Source organism: Phyllobates terribilis, unplaced genomic scaffold, assembly GCF_046119375.1.
Source record: "Phyllobates terribilis strain yellow unplaced genomic scaffold, ASM4611937v1 Scaffold_317__1_contigs__length_2197502, whole genome shotgun sequence".
Classification (NCBI taxonomy): Eukaryota; Metazoa; Chordata; class Amphibia; order Anura; family Dendrobatidae; genus Phyllobates; species Phyllobates terribilis.
Window position 1 is genome coordinate 1,552,503 of NW_027363077.1, and position 16,569 is coordinate 1,569,071.

Consider the following 16,569-nt stretch of genomic DNA (forward strand, 5'->3'; position numbering starts at 1 on the left):
AGTCATGACGATATCAATTTTATTTTTACATTTTTCCATTTTTGAATGGGGACAAAGGAGGTGCAGTTTTTTATACAGTTTTATTTTTTAAATGGAACCTATCATGTGAAAAAACGCTATCAACCTGCAGATGTGGGGTTACTCTGAACTTGCTCGGCGCCCGCAGTTTGAGCCCCGCTGCCAGGAGGAAGCTTTATTCCTCCCGCCATTGGTGTTACCGCACCCCCCGGCATTGATTGACAGCAGCTCAGCAGTACGACCGGACGACAGTCAGTGCTGGAGGCGCCACTCTCTATGTACAGAGCAGTGACTGTACCCGCACCACCGCACCTATGACTGGAAGCTGACCACTGCCAGGAGGAATACACATAATTTCCTCCCGGCAGCGGGGCTCTAAGTGCCAGGGCCAGACAGGTTCAGAACGCTATTAACCTGCAGATTAACCCTGTTTTTTCACGTGACAGGTTCCCATTTTTTTATTTCTACTTTTTTTGTACCACTAGGGGATCTCAACCTGCAATTGTTCGATTGCTTACACTAAACTTACCGGCTGCCATGGTAATGTGGCGCCCCTGCGGGTCCAGTTGCCACAGAGGTACTGCATCTCACCTCTGAGGTGTGGTACTCCACACTCAGGTAAGGACGGAGTACTACCCGGGACCCACACACCCACATCCAATACTCTCCACTACAGTAGGGAAGGGAAGATTGATCCTAAGGGAGAGCAGTCCCTGGTCCCTAGCTGGAGGGTGGAACTAGGTACAGGAGGTGGGTGGAGGAAGAAGTTCAGGGGAGCACAGACAGAAAGAGTATAAAAGACAAGGGGAACCATCTAGAAGCGGAAAGTACAGAGAGGAGCTCAGTTGGGAGTGGGAGCTCAGGAGGAGCTCCGCTCAGGAGAGCAAGGAAGGAGAGAGAGGAGTCAGACCTAGTAAGGGAGGCCCAGGAGGAGAGTGAGAGAAGACGGGAGCAGCGAGAGAAAGGCTCCAGAGACAGAGGGGATCCCAGGGGCACGGTGAGCGCAGGAAGCCACCCGTGCGTCCGAATTCATGCTGACGTGGAGGGATCACGCCGCAGAGGGGTACCAGCCCCAGACTAGTGGAGAACAACCAGGTTCAGCTAGCCAACCGGAGGCTGCAGCATTTGCAAGGTGTTGCAGCCAAAATTCACAATTATATCGCTGAAAAGGTGGCCACATAGGGTACAGGAGATTGCATGTCACCCAACAAGGCCCGAGGCCACTGGCTTGGGACACTGATCGTGAGGCGCAGGGTAGGATGGTGAGAACTAGCGCTGTGAGACGACCAGGAAAGGTACATAGAATGGGGTCCCATCCAAGTGCTCCTGAGGTACCTTAGAGTTTTCAGGATCACTACCCCGGAGGACACAGGGCGACATGGGAAGTTGCACACTGGTGACTGTAACCTGAGGAACTTAACAACTGTGAGTAAAACTTGAAGACTGCACCCCACTGTGTCCTTGAATAATTGCTGCACCATCACCTGCATTACACCGCACCAACAACATCTACCTTCAAAATTCATATTATTCTGCCCTGGGGCTTAGCTCTGCCTGTGGAGAGCTGAACCAACTCTGCTGCGTCACCTTCAGCTCCAGTGGATCTGCACCACAGCAGCGGCCCCATATAGCCGCATACCACAGGTGGCGTCACAAACATTATCTCTAAAAAACTTTATTCCCCTTTTACTTTTCCTTTAATTTGACCACCCAGGGCCACGGACCGGGTCACTGCCACCGTGACATCCCCAGCACCAACCGGCCCAGCTACCGAGTACCCCACAGCCCCAGGGGGCGCATCAGTAACCCATCAGCTCCCTGCAATCGCCATTCAGTGATTGACAAAGGCATTTAGATGGATAAACCTCAGCGATCGGAGCGAGCTCCGGTTGCTGCAGTTACAGGCAGTTTTTCGCTGTGTAGCACAGCCGGCATCTGCTACATATGATGTGAGCTCTACTACTGAGTTGGTTTCTTACAGGCCTTAGAGACCTGGGACAAAACTACATCATGGGTTAAAGGGAACCTGTCATGTAAAATAACACTATTAACCTGCAGATATGGGATATGGGGTAAATCTGCAAGTAATAGCATTGTGACACTGTGCGGTGCCTGCACTGAGAGCCCCGCTGCCAGGAGGAAATTAACTTTATGTCACCCAGCAGCCTCTCTCTGTCAGTCACAGGGGCGGCGCCTGCGCGGTTTCAATCACCGCTCTGTGTATAGTGAGCGGCAGCTGTAGAAAACCCAATATCCAAATGCCACTTTATGGGAATCTGAAGTTCTGTATTCTCATCCATTAGTCAGAATGAAAACGACCACCAAACAGCGTCTCCTGCCCTGGAGGACCCAACACTTCCATGATTTCCAGGTACAGCCCAGTGATTACAGAGAATCACTTGTAATACTTCATTTCTCCTTTGGAGGCGCTGTAGGGAAATTCAGCACCTGCTGCCGGGTACTCGCTTACTGCAGAAGGGATCAGTTTGGTCTTTATCCGCAGCACATTGGGGTTTCACCTCTGACCCATATGAAGAAACCTTACATGAGACCGTACGACCCCATCAAGACTCAGGGGCGAAACCCACATTCACTACATGGACGACCGATGGAATAAAGACAAGAACAACGATGTAGGGGGTAAACGAAAGATTTTATTTATAGATGGGGTTATTATATGTTATAGTATCATGTATATGTGTAAATTATTCTTCTATCAGAATAATCCTATTTATGGGCCGCGTTGATCCAGAGGAAGGCGAAAACCCCCTGTGAGGAATAAGCCAATTGTCCTCATATCAGGGGGAAAAATTCCTTCCTGACCCCAAATATGGCGATCAGAATAAATCCCAGGATCAAGGGCTGAGACCGAAAATAAATTAATTTCTAAAAAATGTATTAAACTATTTATCTTTTCCTTATTTAAGTTCAGAGCTACGGTATATATTATACATTATCTGAAAATCTGCCTATACTTTAAAATGTTTTTATGTATTTATAATAAGCCACTAATATGGGAATTACTTATATAACTGTCAGTTTATATCTATTTAAGGCCGTGTTGATCCAGAAGAAGGTGAAAAATTCCTTCCTGATCCCAAATATGACGATCGGGATGAATCCCAGGATCAAGGGCTCATAGCTAATGTGTAATACGTAAGTGTACATTTTTTATTTAAATATTCAATTATTTTCAATTTTTGGGCTAATTTATTTTTATATTTATTTTAACTAATTTTTCTTAAACCAAAAAATAAATTGTTTTTTTAGATATTTTTTCATTATAAATATAAGAACCTACTTATTTCTTCTATTTTACTAAACCTATCTATGGGCCGTGTTGATCTAGAGGAAGGCGAAAACCCCACGTGAGAAATGGGCCAATTATTCTCATGACGGGGGAAAAATTCCTTCCTGACCCCAAATATGGCGATCAGATTAAATCCCAGGATCAAAGGCTCGTACCTCCCTGTGTGTAATGGAAGTGAGATTTTTTAAAAATATATTTACATTTTTTAATTGTTATATATTTAGACTAAAAATGTTTTTGGTTTGTGTAAAATAAACTATTTTTGAATTTTATTTTTTTAAACTTATTTTTTTGCACTACTTATGTGTGAATCTACTTATTGATATATTACTAAACCTATTTAAGGCCGTGTAGATCCAGAGGAAGGCGAAAACCCCCCTATGAGGAATGGGCCAATTATCCTCATATTAGGGGGGAAAATTCCTTCCTGACCCCAAATATGGCAATCAGATTAAATCCCAGGATCAAAAGCCGAAATCTCTATCTACGTCCTATGTGTCTATGTGTGTGTGCCTATACCTGTAGTGTAGTGTAGGGTCTACACCTATCATGTACTGTGGATGTGACGGATGATGGGTGCAGTACTTACCCGGCCTGCGCTGAGGTAAGTTCAGGGATAATGGCCTATATTATACTATTGTTCCTGAACTCACCAGATGGAAACTTAGCACAGGCCGCTCCTGGGGCGCAGAAGACCTTCAGGCTGGAGGGATCTCAGATGCCAGCCATGGATTGGAGGAGGCCAAGTCAAGGGCCTGGTGCAGCGACACGATGGCAGTGGTCCGACATGAAGGTGTTAATGAGAGACATGATGTTCTAGGGCAGCCGAGGTGACAAACAGCAGCAGAGACGTGAGGTACGGGTCAGGAGGCAAGAAGTTCTGGGCAGTTGGCACGGGTTCATCCTGCAAGACATAAGGAGGAAGACATTTCAATAACTTCTATCTCCTGGATCTTCTGTTATCTTAGAGGAATGGTCATTATAATGAACCATTCCCCTATGTAACATCAGATATAATGTACACATCTAATGATCGGTGTCCTGTTTGTACAGCGGTCACTCACCAGATGGTCGTGGATTCTTTCACAGCCCAGATATTCTCATCCACCTAAGAATGACAGAGACATAGTCATTGACAGAAACAGTGGGAGAAGACAAAGATGGTCATAATGGCCACAAGATGAGAAGAACATTTGATGGGATTTATCCTCACAGAGGATGATCTTACCGGGCCCAGCTTGATGACACATAATTGAATCCGGCCACGGGGTTAAAGGCTTTCTTATCCTCCGGCCACTGCAGATGATGGTTCTCCAGAACTGGCCTGAATGGTATAAATGGCGGCTTTGCTCTCCTTTTCTCTAGATCCTCCCAGCCGATGTTGGTAAAGAATGGATGCTCTCTGATGCTCCCGCACACATCCAATCGTTTCTCAGGATTTTTGCACAGCAGCTTCTTGATAAGATCTTTGAAGTCAGCATCAAGCCAAGATGGAATTTCAGGCTCTCCTCTGGTTATCGCTGTGTAAGCCATTTTGCTGACGGAGCCGGTGTAAAATGGGGAGCGCCCTGTTGCCATCTTGGACACCACAATCCCCAGGCTCCACCAATCCACTGCTGTGCCATATCCTTTTTTGAGAAGCACCTCAGGGGCCATGAAGTGGAAAGTGCCCGTCACTCCAGAGATGTTATTGGAGGAGGTGACCCCATCTTGGGCGAGCCCCAGGTCAACTACACGGATGTGGACATCGGCATCCAACATGATGTTTACTGGCTTAATATCTCTGCAATGAAATAAGAAAACATAATAAGAAATCTACCCCATGATACAGGAGATGGAAAATGGGTCACTGCAAGATCAGGTGGACTAGGCAGACAGGAGCCCAGGAAAGTTGGGGGCAATTTTTTGAGCATGTAGAGGGGACAGAGAGAAGGAGGAAAGTTGTGCTTACCGGTGGACGATGTTGTGTCCGTGGAGGAACTGGAGACCACATACAATCTCTGCTGTGTAGAATCTGATGGAGAGAACAGAGTGTAGTATTAATGTCATCGCAGATACGTCCTTCCCTCCTGGGCTACATGACCTGCCAGTCCTCTCCCAGCTACATCTCCACCTCTGCTTTTATTTTCACCCCTCTGCTCTCTTTTTCGTATATCTTCCTCATACTCACCTTACGCTGTCGATGTTCAGGCAGCCGCACATGTCAATCAAAGCCTCGAGGCTGCCGCCGGACAGATACTCCGTGATGAAATACGCCAGCTTCCGAGACTGCTGTGCGGCATAGAGGTGACATAAGAATGGGCAGTCTCGGGGTGCAGGAGTATCCGCCGCTCTCTCATAAGGATGTTTTCCTTCACCTTCTTTTTCTTGATCATTTTACAGCCATAAAGATGTTTCGGCTGGGGACTGATGTCAGGACCACCTGAAGAAAGAAATAGGGAATGCTTAGAAAATGTGTATGGGAGGTGGAGAACAGCTGGTTTATCACTGCACAAGAAACGGGTGGGCTGAGCGGTGTGTGAGTCTGATGGTAATGGAGCGCCCCTGAGGGTTCTGTCGCCACAGGGATACTGCATCTCTTTAATGAGGTGTGGTATCTCCTCTCCGAGGTAAGGATGGAGCACCTGTCAGGACCCCACCTCTGCATTCAACACTACACCTCTCCCACCTGTAGGGGGCTTATATGCACCAGGGTGCTGCCCCAGCCGGGATAAGAGGAGATGGGGGGGAACCAAAGATAGGGGGAACCTAGTAGTGGGTGAGGGTGGAGGACACACCAGGAGATTACACTTGCTAATACATATTTAATAAACAGCCATCTTAGGTTCAAGGTCTTTTGATTGTGATCTTCATCGCTGAACTTGGCTTTCTGTTAGAACCTGCAGCTGTTGAAGATACACGGTCCTCGTACTCTGGCCTTGAGGCGAGGAGCGGGTTAGAGTTAACGGCTGTCTCTACCCGGTCAAGGTCCCTACTTAAGAAGGCCTGGAGGGGAATGGAGGAGTAAAGCTCCACAGGCAAAAGGATCCCAGGGAATTCGGACGGAGCGGTTTACGCCACCTGTACTCTTCATTCTGGCCTAGTCAGAGGGACTCCTGCTGCAAGAGGGGACCGGCCCCCATTATCTGACTTTGTTACTTCATGTCCTAGTCAGAAAAGCTCCGGAGGCTTGGTGGATCCCACCGGGTAACAGACGGAGCGGAGTCGCCACCCGTACCCTTGTTCTGTGAGTAACCAGAGGGAGACCCAGCCTTACTACACGCACCACACACGAACAGGAGAGGAACTAGTGGGAGTTTCTAGGAACACTCTGGTGCTGGGGTTCCTGATTGATGCACCCGAACTACCCGGAGAGTGCCGAACCCCCTTTCCTGGTGGCCGCAGCGCGCCGTGAGGAGCAAGGAGAAGCCTTGCAGCTGACCATTGACAACGTGAGTAAAGCTTGGAAGACTGCATCCATTGCCTCCAGTCCTTTATTCTAGCGCGACACCACACCACAACATACAACCCACTACTACTCTCCTGATCCCTCTTCGCTGCCCTGAGGCCCTTCTCCGCCTGTGGGGAGTAGTACCATCTGCTGCTGCCACGACATACCGCCTCAGGGGACTGCTGCAGCGCTGTTGGCAATCACCGGACACCACAGGTGGCGTAGTCGAGCACCTTTCCATCATCCTTCCTGGCCCGTATTTTTATGTGACAACCCTGGGCACGGACCGGGCCTAGGTCACGACTGCATCAACCCTACACGGAGGCCCGGCTCCGAGTACCCCAACTCTCAGGGTGGGCTAGCGAGCGAGTCCCCGTGAGGGGTGGCGTCACAGTAACCTGGACCTTATAGCTGAGCAAAGCTAATCTATCGGCATAATGCACTATCTGCTCCATGAATGCTCTATGGAGAGGTCTTAAAGGGTATTCCATTATCACCATATGGGAACAAATAGGACAAACACTGGATGCCACTTTGAGCTGGTTGGAGTCAGTATTGGTCTTATATCAATGTGCAACTGATTTAAAGTTTACTGAAACATAGAGGGCAATGTATATATTGTATCCTGATAGGAGCATATATGTGTGGCGCCCCATAGGTACTGCATCTCACCCAGAGGTGTGGTATCCCACTCTCAGGTAAGGATGGAGTACTGCCCGGGACCCACACACTTGCATCCATTACACTCCACTTCAGAGGGAAGGGCGAGATTGCTCCTAAGGGAGAGCACAGTCCCTGGTCTCTAGCTGGAGGGTGGAACCACGTAGTGGGTGTGGGTGGAAGAAGTAGTTTAGGGGAGCACTTCAGTAGGTGTATAAAAAGGGGAGCCATCTTGAGAGAGTGTGGTCAGTCTGTGAGAGAGATAGTTGGGAGCAGGAGCTCTGCTCAGGAGGAGAGGAGGAAGGAGCAGGCCTAGTCTGGGAGGCCCAGGAGAACAGACTGAGAGAGAGGATGGGGCAGAGGGAAGGCTCCAAGAGGAACAGAGGGGATCCCAGGGGCACGGGAAGTGCGGATGCCACCCGCGCGCCCGAATCTACCAGGACGTGGAGGGATCAGGCCGCAGAGGCGACCGGCCCCTAACTAGTGGAGAACTACAAATCTCAGCTAGAAACCAGAGGCTGCTGTACTTGCAAGGTGCAGCTGCCAACCACCACAATTACATCGCCGAAAAGGTGGTCACAGAAGGTCCAGGGGACTGCAGGTTGCCCGACAAGATCCGAGGCTACCGGCTTGGGGCACTGATTGGGAGGCGCAGGGCAGGAGGGTGAGAGCCAGTGCAGGAAGACGACCGAGGAAGGCACATAGAACGGGGTCCCTTTTAAGTACTCCGTTTAAGTAAAATCTGAAGACTGCGCCCCACTGTGTCCTTGAATAACCATCACCAGCCCTGCACTACACAGAACCAGCAACATCTACCTCATAAAATCACTATATCCTGCCCTGGAGAATAGCTCTACCTGTGGAGAGCTGAACTAACTCTGCTGCATCACCATTAGCTCCAAGGGATCTGCACCGCAGCGGCGACTCCATATAGCTGCATACCACAGTTTGCGTCATGAACATTAAACTATAAAAACTATAATCCCCTTTTATTGCCCGCCTGAGTCACGGACCGGGTCACTGCCACTGTGACATCCCCTGCACCGACCGGCCCAGCACCGAGCACCCCACGGCCCAGGGGGCGCGTCATATGGACCAGGGCATGGACGGAAATGAACCTTGTCCCCCCAACTCCCCACAGATGTGATCCCGGAGATCAGCTCTTCAATGAATCAGAATACCCATTTATAGAATAGATGAGCTAATATGTGAAATAATCATGGGCTCAGGGGAGCGTCTGGATGTTTTTTCAGTCATCCCATAGAAGAGCACTTCAATGAATATATATCTACAGAACAGGGCCAACCCCAGGTTTTCATGGGCACCGGGTGAAAAAGTCTCAGAGGGCCCCTTTAACACATACCACCATTCATGATGCACAGATACGGCAGAGAAATATAGGTATAGTACAATGTCAAAGATTTCACTTACATGAGTGATATCTATTGTAAATTCTACAATAACTCAGAAACCGGAGAATCCTCGCAACGCACAGTGCAGACCGGACAGTATAGAACTCCATACAGTATTATAGGCACCACATAGTCCTTCATACAGTATTATGGACCCAATATAGTCCTCTATACAGTATTATGGGCACCACATAGTCCTCCATACAGAATAATGGGCCCCACGTAGTCCTCCATACAGTATAATGGCCCCACATAGTCCTCCATACAGTATTATGGGTACCACATAGTCCTCCATACAGTATTATGGGCACCACATAGTCCTCCATACAGAATGATGGGTCCCATATAATGCTCCATACAGAATAATGGGTACCATATATTGCTCCATACAGTATGGGTCCAATATAATACGCCATATAGAATGGGCACCATGTAATGCTCCATACATAATGGGCCCCATATTTTGCTCCATACATAATAAAAAATCAAATACTCACCTCTCCTCGCTGGCCGCTGCTCTGCTTCGGACTCCTCAGTGTTAGCATCTTCTGGCTCTGAGCACTTCTCAGTACAGAGGGTGCTTCTGTAGTGACGTCATCGCTCCCTCTGTCCTATGACAATGTGGCGCCCCTGAGGGTTCGACCGCCACAGTGATACTGCACTTCTTTAATGGAGTGTAGTGTTCCTCCTCTGAGGTAAGAACAGTGTGATGGTCAGGACCCCACCTCCACATCCAACACCACACTTCTCCCACCAGAGGGGGCTAGAATGCACTAGGTGCTGCCCTCTTGGGTACTCGGGAGACTGGGGAACCAAGAGATAGGGGAACCATTTATTGGGTGAGGGTGGAGGACTCACATTTTAGTGACAATAATTCATATTAAATACACAGCCATCTTGGTCATTGGTCGTCGTCTTTTGGCAGTCTGTCCTTTGCAATGGTTCTTTGACTGTCCTCTACTGTGATCTCCCACCCTGAGCGTGGATCCTGTGTGGACCTGCAGCGGATGGAGACTCAGCCCTCGTACCTTGGCCTTGGGTCGAGGGGCAGGTTGCATATAATGTATGTCTCAACCCGGTCAAGGACCATGACCAAGAAGGCCCGGAGCTTAAGAGTGTAGCTCCACCGCAAATGGATCCCAGGGAGGATGCAGACGGAGCGGTGTACGCTACCTGTCCTCGCTATGCTGATCTATTCAGAGGGATTCTGGCTCCAAGAGGGGTACCGACACCCGACCTTGCTACTCCACGTCCTGGTCGGGAAAGCTCGGTAGGCCCTGAAGATCCCACCGGGTAATGGAAGGAGCGAAGCTGCCACCCGTACCCTGTTTCTGAGAGGAGTTCAGAGGGAGACCTGGCCTATCTACACACGCAGACAGGAATGGACCCAGTCTGAAGTCTAGGAACACTCTGGTGCGGGGTCCTGATTAAACACTTGTATTACTCGGAGGTGGTTGAACCCTCGTTCCTGGTGACCGCAGAACTCCGCGAGGAGCAGGGAGAGGCCTTGCAGCTGTACTCTTCAACGTGAGTAAAAACCCTGGAAGTTAACCCCTATGGCCTCCGGACTCTTTATTCTGCACTACTCCGCACTACGCGGCACAAGAACTCCTAGACTACTACCCCCTCCATCCTGTCTCTCTGCCCTGAGGTCCTGCTCCGCCTGTGGCGAGTAGTAACAACGACGGCTGCTGTAACATCCCGCCTCAGTGGACTGCAGCAGCGCTGGTGGCCTTCACCAGGTGCCACAGGTGGCGTAGTGGAGATCAGCCACTCAACCCGGATAAGCCCGTACCATCCCTTTTTAATGTGACGGCCCTGGGCACGGAGCGGGTCCGGGCCACGGCTGCACCCCATCTACAACATAGGACCCGGCTCCGAGTCCACCATCTCCCAGAGTAAGGCTTTCGTGAGGCGTCACAACATCACAGAGTCAGAAGACGCCGAAGACACCGGAGCTGTGGTGGAACAGGGAGACGTAAGTATTGCAAGTGCCGGGGCCCTGAGCAAGCAGGGGGGCCCTCTCACGGGCTCTGGCATCAAACTCCGCTTACTCACAGGCAGGGGCGGGCTGGGCCAGGGGGAAGAGGGGCAAATGCCCCCCGGGCCAGTTCCCCAGCAGAGACTTTGAGCTGTCGGCTGCCAAGAAGACAGCAGCCAGCACTTTAATTGTATATAAGTGCTGGTCCGGCCATCCCTGTATGTCCGGCTGTGTGACCCTATCTCTTGAACTCACTAGCAAGCCGGCCTGCTGGGTCTTCACCGGAGAGAGGTCAGCAGGGGCCAGGGCAGGAGGTCAGGGCTGGATTCTGAGTGTCTTGTGTCAGCGATGCTCTGAGGTCTCATGAGTTATTACTGCAGCTTCATCAGGTCACGCTGTCTGTAGCCAGATCTGCAGGAAAGTCCCAGAGCCACTGCAGACTGTATATGACGCGCCCCTGGGCCTGTGTCGCGCTGCGGTGCGCACGCGGGAGCTTACCCGGAGCCGGATCCGTGGAGGGTTGTAATCTCGTGGCGGTGACCCGGTCCGTGCCCAGGGAGTCAAACTAGACGGCAGTCTATTAGTAGTAAATAGTTGATGACTACGCCACCCGTTGAGTGCAGCCAGGAAGCTGCTGCTGCAGGGCAGACCGCTGAGGCCGGTGGTAGGATTGTGCAGCGTGATAGTATAACCCCCAACGGGAGGGGTATGGCCTCAGGGCAGCCGACGTGGATGATGGGGGTAGCAGGAACCACTCAGAGACGGTACGGTGTAGTTCAGGGTCTTTACTGGTAACAACGACAGACCCTCCCGGAGTACTTGCTAGCAAACGGGGCCTGGTCAGTCTTTGAGCAGATGGGATCTCCCCTGGCCAGGCGTAGTTGTAGGCCTCCCAAACTGACTGTACTCTTCTAGCTACCTTGCTAGAAGCTGATGTAAGTAGCCCACGTCCCTGAGTGTACCGTGTGGTGCTCACCCGTATGGCCGGTGACTCGGGGCCTTCTAATGGCTTCCGCTCCACGATGGCGGTGCTGGTCCCACGCGTGTGACCGTGCCTTCAGGCTTCTGGGCCAGAGGACCTGAAATCCCCTGCCCGACGGATTCTGCTGCTGGGTAGGAGTTAGTCCCCACAGCCTCGGACTCCGGGTCCGGTAAAGAATCTTCTTAGTCAGGGCGAGCTCTGTAGCTGCCAGCCCCTGACTCCTTGTAACTCTGCTGTTTCCTATGCTGCTTCTCTTCTCCACTCTCCTTGTCTGACTCACCCTGCCTCAGCCCCGGGTTTATACAGGGGAAGTTCTTCCCCTCCCAAGACTGGGCAGGAGGTGTGGCATGCACAGGATCCCTGACCAAAGGACCTCCCACCTGCTCTCAGACATAATATCTCTATCACTGTGGCAACCAGACCCCTGGGGTGTCACATTCCCCCCTAGTGAAATTTAGTACTCCGGGACTAAACACATTTAGAAAAACATAACAAAGTATAACAATAACAATACTATAAGAAAAACACATAAGATGGTTACGGCGTGTCCGCAACCGGATGCAGTCTTTGAAGAAAAGCAAAGGTGTCCATTTCACCAACACAGGGAGACGTAACCAGGTAGGGGTCTGTCCTACCCCGAGTCCTTAACAGTCTCTAGTCCATCCTGGGTTACGCTCCAACTATATACAAGGATTCCCGGTAAATCCACCAAGGTTTCCTAAAAATAACTAGAAACACAAAATTATACACAAGCAACAAGACACAGAAAAACATAGATAAAACAATTTATACACTTTAAATTCTCCAGCGTGCGGGTAACTGGCCTCTAGTGGCCCGAGTGGACCTACGGAGCTGACTGTCTGGCCCTGAACTACAGGGTGTAGGAGCTGTCAAGGGTAAACTGGGTAGCTGTCTACCGGCTCTTTGTCTCACTAGGGGTACGGCAGGCTCACTATAAGCAGAGGGTTGATTCTCCTGTTCTGCTTGTGTGGAGTCTTCTGCCTCCTGGACCGGCTGTTCTTCCAGCTCTACCCGTTGCTCCGTAGGTTCTTGGGATGATGGTTGGAGGAAGGTGAGTACGGGTACCACAACTGCACCATTGACTTGAGTCCAAGACTGAGGAAAGTCCCCGAGCACGGTACTAACCATATCTTCCCTTTCTTCCACGGGTCGATGGTCTTCTTGTTCCTCTTCAGGGTTCCTCAGTTGTTCGGGACACTTCTTCAGGTGGTCCCGGGATACAATGGCTGTGGTTTCCCCTCCGTCTTTACTGATGGTACAGACCTTCGGGTTCTCGTGGCTTGAGGGCAGTACGGTGTACGGGTCCTTCTCCCACTGGTCGTCCAACTTGTGGAGCCGTCTCTTCCTCTTCAAGACCTGCTCTCCGGGTACCAGGGGAACAGCGGGAGCATACTGGTTGTAAGTTTTCTCTTGTCTTTCCCTAGCCTGACAGAGACTTCGCTCCACGCTCTCCTGTACTCTCCGGTACTGCTGCTGCCTCTCTGTGTCCCAGTCTGTTTCTGGTGAAGTGTCCTCGGGGGTCAGGACTCCCATTTCCAGGTCAACAGGTAACTTACCAGGTCTTGCCCTCATTAGGTAAGCCGGGGTACAGTTGGTGGAACCTACCGGGATGTGGTTGTATAGGTCCACCAGATCGGGCAACTTTTCAGGCCACAGACTGCGTTCTTCCAGGGGCAACGTTTTTAGAAGATCCATTACCACCTGGTTCATTTTTTCACAAAGTCCATTAGTCTGCGGATGGTAGGGTGTCGTCCTTATCTTCCGGCAGCCATACAGATTGCAGAATTCCTGAAAGACCTACGCTTCAAAGGCAGGTCCCTGGTCCGTCAGCACTTGGTCCGGGTACCCGTGTGGACGGCAGAAGTGCTGCTGGAAGGCTCTAGCTGCTGTTTGAGCCGTTAAGTCCTTGACGGGGACGACAACCAAGAACCGGGAGTAATGATCCACGATGGTTAACGCGTAGACGTAGCCACTTCTGCTTGGGGTCAGTTTTACATGATCCAAGGCTACCAGTTCCAACGGTTGCCGGGTGACGATGGACTGCAGGGGAGTCTTCTGGCTGGCTCGGTCCTTCCTTCTCAGGTTGCACGGGCCACAATCTCTGCACCACTTCTCGATGGTTCCCCTCATGCCTACCCAGTGGAACCGCTCGCGCAGCAGGAACTCCAGCTTTTTCCACCCAAAGTGTCCAGCTCCGTCGTGGTATGCCTCCATCACCATGGCTGCGTCTCTTCGTGGCACCACTACTTGCCAGAGTAATTCATGCGTCCGGGAGTTAACCATTCTGCGGCACAACTTCCCTTTGTAAAGGAACAGTCGACTCTTCTCTGCCCATAGTTGTTTGGCTTCCTCCGGAGCGTCTGGTTCAAGGCGAGCCTCCGGCCGAGTCAGCATCTCCTTCACCAGTCGGACGGCAGGGTCGCTGTCTTGCGTTTCCGCCCAGTTGTAGTGGGGTAAGGGGTTCAACGTAGCAGCCTGCTTACTCCTTACCCGGTGGGAATACTGAATAGTCCCATGACGGTGGAACGCAGGGAGTTCAACTTCTTCCAGTCCCTCCGGATCTTCTCCTCCGTCCGGCAGGTTGGGCATCCTGGACAGGGCGTCCGCGTTGGTATTGGAGCGTCCTGCCCGGTATTTAATTGTGAACTCGTAGTTGGACAGACGGGCCATCCACCTCTGCTCCAGGGCACCGAGTCTTGCCGTGTCCAGGTGTGTCAGCGGGTTGTTATCCGTGTACACGGTGAACCGGGAAGAAGCGAGGTAATGCTTAAAGCGCTCAGTGATTGCCCATACTACGGCCAGGAACTCTAACTTAAATGAGCTGTAATTCTCGGGGTTCCTTTCGGTGGGTCGCAGTTTTCGGCTGGCGTAGGCGATTACTCGTTCCTTCCCCTGCTGGATCTGGGACAGTACGGCTCCTAGCCCGATGTTACTGGCGTCGGTGTAGAGGATAAAGGGCTGGCTATAATCCGGGTACGCCAGGATTTCGTCCCCCGTGAGGGCCATCTTCAGCTGGCGGAAGGACTCTTCTTCCAGCTCTTCCCATTTGAAGGGCGGCTTCTGGTTCTTGGCCTTCCGGGACTGGCCTATCAGGAGGTCCTGCATAGGTGCTGCCTTTTTGGTGAAACCGGGAATAAACCTTCGGTAGTAGCCTACCAACCCGAGGAACTGCCGCACTTCTTTTACGCTGGAGGGGCTTGGCCATCCCTTAATTGCGGTGATCTTATCGGGGTCGGGAGCCACTCCGTCAGCGCTCACCACGTGTCCCAGGTACTGCACCTTTGGTTTCAGGAGGTGACACTTGGAGGGTTTCACCTTTAGGCCGTAACTCGCCAGAGCCTCGAACACTTCCGCCAGGTGTTTCAGGTGGTCCTCATACGTCTTGGAATATACGATGACATCGTCCAGGTACAATAGGACCGTCTCGAAGTTTCTGTGGCCCAGACAACACTCCATTAGGCGTTGGAAGGTTCCTGGTGCGTTGCAGAGTCCGAACGGCATGCAGGTGAACTCGCTAAGTCCCATCGGGGTGGTGAATGCGGTCTTCTCCCGGTCCGCCTCTGCTACAGGAACCTGCCAGTACCCGCTAGTGAGATCCAAGGTAGAGAAGAAGTTAGCAGATCTTAAAGCAGCCAATGACTCCTCTATCCTTGGTAAGGGGTACGCATCCTTGTGTGTGATACGGTTGATTTTCCGGTAATCTACACACATCCTCATGGTGTTGTCTTTCTTTTTGACTAAAACTAATGGGGCTGCCCAGGGGCTACAACTATCCCGGATTACCCCAGCCTCCTTCATATCTCTAAGCATCCCCTTGGCGTGTTGGTAATGTGCAGGGGGTACGGGTCGATACCTCTCTTTTATGGGAGGATGATCTCCCGTGGGGATGCGATGTTCTACCCCCTTGACTCGCCCGAAGTCTAACGGGTGTTTACTAAACACTCTCTCATACTCTTGAACCACCCGATAGACTCCTTGTTTCTGATGTGAGGGAGTGGAGTCAGTACCCAAATGTAGTTGCTGACACCAGTCCTCCATGTCTTTCTTAGAGCCGTTACCTTCCTCCGGGTGAGATGGAGGCAAGGGTTCCACAGATTGTATAGAACTTTGATTAGTGGTATATAATTTGGCTAGCGTGGCATACCGGGGCAGGTACACTTCCCTCTCCCCGATATTTATTATGCGAATGGGCACCCTCCCATGGCGTACATTGACCACCCCCCGTGCTGTCAAAATGGTGGGCCTACTGTCTGAGTAAACTGGTTCTACCATTGCCTGGTAATCTCTACCTCTCAGACCAATAGCTGCCCGGCACCAAATCATCATTTCACTTTTTGGGGGCATGGCAAAAGGAAAAGGGTCACACATTCTTACGCTACCAATCTCACCGCCGGAGAGTTCCACTTGTTGCCGTTGCATCAGTGCCCGGATCTCTTTCTGGAGCACCCGCTGCTCGCCGGAGCTGGCATTCTTGGCAACCTGCTGTAAAAGGAAAATCACCTCTGCAAGACAATTTTCAATTACATTAGTTCCTAGAGTTATTTTTGGGTGACTCTCATGTTTATCGATATCTACAATGATCAGTCCCTGTGCGGCCAGTTCGACTCTACCAATTTTGATGGTCACCTCTTTAAATCCGATCTGTGGCACGGGCTGACCATTGCTGGCGATGATACTCAAGTCGTCGTCGGGGTAGCGGGTAATATCCGAGTCATTCCAGTACTGCTTGAAGAGCACGTACGGGATGGTGGTGAC